The sequence below is a fragment of the Canis aureus genome, chromosome X, assembly GCF_053574225.1.
Source record: "Canis aureus isolate CA01 chromosome X, VMU_Caureus_v.1.0, whole genome shotgun sequence".
In the NCBI taxonomy this organism is placed as follows: domain Eukaryota; kingdom Metazoa; phylum Chordata; class Mammalia; order Carnivora; family Canidae; genus Canis; species Canis aureus.
The window spans coordinates 94,636,917-94,639,789 of record NC_135649.1 but is presented as its reverse complement, the minus strand read 5'-3'; the positions used below and the strand labels follow the sequence as shown (position 1 = coordinate 94,639,789).

The 2,873-nt window shown below is 33.7% G+C and overlaps 1 non-coding gene across 1 annotated transcript; it reads right to left on the bottom strand.

Annotated features, from left to right (window-relative positions):
• Window positions 1-2,384: 2,384 nt before the first annotated feature.
• On the bottom strand, window positions 2,385-2,495 carry LOC144309249 (U6 spliceosomal RNA). The gene has a single exon (XR_013375308.1). It is a non-coding gene; the product is annotated as a U6 spliceosomal RNA (small nuclear RNA).
• Between the last annotated feature and the right edge of the window lie 378 nt (window positions 2,496-2,873).

The window sequence follows — 2,873 nt, the reverse complement described above, 5'->3', positions numbered from 1 at the left end:
TATGTAGATCTTGTATTTAGGCACTGCTGAATTCCCTCTTTAGTTCTGTTTGTCAGTTGGTTATTTAGATTGATTATATAGATGATCATAACCACTGAAAATATTTTATTTCCTATTTTCCAACAGAAAATCCATCCAACTGTTGCATCCATTTGCCACTTATTTTTTCTCTCTCATCTTTTGCAGTGGCTAGAACCTTTAGGACAGTGTTGATTAGTAGTGGTGATAAGAGATAACTTTTTAAATTTCTGAACTTAATTTGCATCTTATACTGTATTTGCTATATTTGGTAGATACATTTATGAAAGTTGTTTGCCAAGGTTTTTTTTTTTTCATGAATGTTTGCTGGATATCATTCAGTGATATATTGGCCTATGTTTAGTCATGTTTTTTTCTCATTTAGGTACTTTATTTTAGTGAATTAACTTGGGAAATTTTCTTAAATTGTGCTATCCTTGTAATGTTGAGATTAAATCATTGGTCATGAGTTCATTACAATGAAGTATTGATTGTGAATTGCTGATACTCTGTTTGGATTTTGCTTCTATGTTTATAAGTTTTTTTAATATATGTTTTTGCTTTCTTGTGCTTTTCTGCCTTGGGGGCCACAGACATTACTAAGCTTAGAAAGTGAGAAATTGTCTATTTTCTGTCCTATATATTGGAATATTTTTATAGTTGAAATTGGCTTTTTAAAAAAGTTTAGTAGGTCTGATATCTTTGTGGTTCTAAAAATTTTTCTACTCTTTCTTTGATTTTATGATTTTCTTCATGATGGGCCACTTTGCTGGTTCATATTTCCCTAGAATTTTTTTTCATGTTATCTAGGTTTTCATATTTATTTCTGCTATGTTGGTCACTGTATTTTGTTATTTGTACCTTTATTTAATGCTTTTTTACAGCTTTATTGCAATATAATGCTGAATAAAATCGTAGGTATTTAAAGTATACAATGTGATGATTTGATACATATATATTATTAAATGATTACCACAATCAAGTTAATTAACATATCCTTCATTATATATAGTTACTTTTTATTCTGTGTGTGCATAGTGAGAGTGCTTAGGATCCCCTATACTCAGCAAATTTCAAGTCGACTATACAGTATGATTAACATAGTCACTATGTTGTATGTTAGGTCCCAATAACTTATGCATCTTATATTTTCATTTGGTTTCAAGTTTTTATTTAAATTCCAGTTGATTAACATATAGTGTAATATTAGTTTCAGGAGTAGAATTTAGTGATTAATCACTTATGTATCTTCCCCAGTGCTCATCACAATAAGTGCCCTCTTTAAATACCCATCACCTATTTAACCCATTCCCCTGCCCACTTCCAGCAACCCTCAGTTTGTTCTCTAAAATTAAGAGTCTGTTTTATGGTTTGCCTCTCTCTCTTCCCCCTGCCCCCATGTTCATCTGTTTCATTTCTGAAATTCCACACATGAGTGAAATCATATGGTATTTGTCTCTGACTGACTTACTTCCCTTAGCATAATATACAGTAGCTCTATGTTGCTGCAAATGGCAAGACTTCATTCTCTTTGATGCCTGAGTAATATTCCATTGTATATATGTATCACCTCTTCATCCATTCATCAGTCAATGGACAGTGGCGCTCTTTCCATAATGTACCTGTTATTGATAATGGTCAATGTTGGGGTGCATGTGTCCCTTTGAATCAGTATTTTTGTATCCTTTGGGTAAATAACTAGTAGTACAATTGCTGGATTGTAGGGTAGTTCTATCTTTTGAGAGACCCTCATACTGTTTTCCAGAGTGGCTGCACCAGGTTGCATTCCCACCAACAGTGTAAGAGGGTTTCCCTTTCTCTCCATCCTTCCCAACATCCGTTATTTCCTGCATTGTTAATTTTAGCTATTCTGATAGATATGAGATGATATCTCATTGTAGTTTTGATTTGTATTTCTCTGATGATGAATCATGATGAGCATCTTTTCATGTGTCTGTTAATCATCTGGATGTCTTCTTTGGAAAAATGTCAATGCATGTCTTCTGCCTATTTCTTAACTGGATTATTTGGTTTTTAGGATGTTAAGTTTGACAAGTTCCTTATAGATTTTTGATTCTAACCCTTTTTCAGATATTTCATCTGCAAACATCTTCTTCCATTCCATCAATTGCCTTTTAGTTTTGTTGATTATTTCCTTCCCTGTGCAGAATCTTTCTATCTCAATGAAGTCCCAATAGTTCATTTTTGCTCTTGTTTCCCTTGCCTCCAGAGACGTGTCTAGTAAGTTGCTATTGCTGATGTCAAAGAGGTTGCTGCCTATGTTCTTCTCTGAGATTTTGATGGTCTCCTGTCTCACAGTTAGCTGTTTTATCCATTTTGAATGTATTTTTGTGTATGGTGTGAGGAAAAATATGATATGGAACACTCACTAATTTGCATGTCATCCTCACACAGGGGCCATGCTAATCTCCTCTGTATCATTCCAGTTTAAGTGTATGTGCTGCTGAAGAGAGCATGAGAACTTATTCACCTTATAATGGAAAGTTTGACCCCTTCTTTGATCAGCATCTCCCATTTTTGCCTCTATCTAGACTGTGGTGACCACCATTCTACTATCTTTTTCTATGAGTTTGGCTTTTGTTTTGTTTTGTTTAGATTCTATATATGAGTGAGTACATATGGTATTCATCTTTCCATGTCTACATTATTTCATTTAGCATAAGTACTCCAGATTTATCCATATTGTCACAGCAGCAGGATTTCCTTCTTTTTATGGCTGAATACTATTCCTTTAAATATACACATATCATTTTCTTTAACCATTCATCCATTGATGAACATTTAGCTTGTTTCCATATCTTGTGAATAGTGTTGCAATGAACATGGGAGTGCAA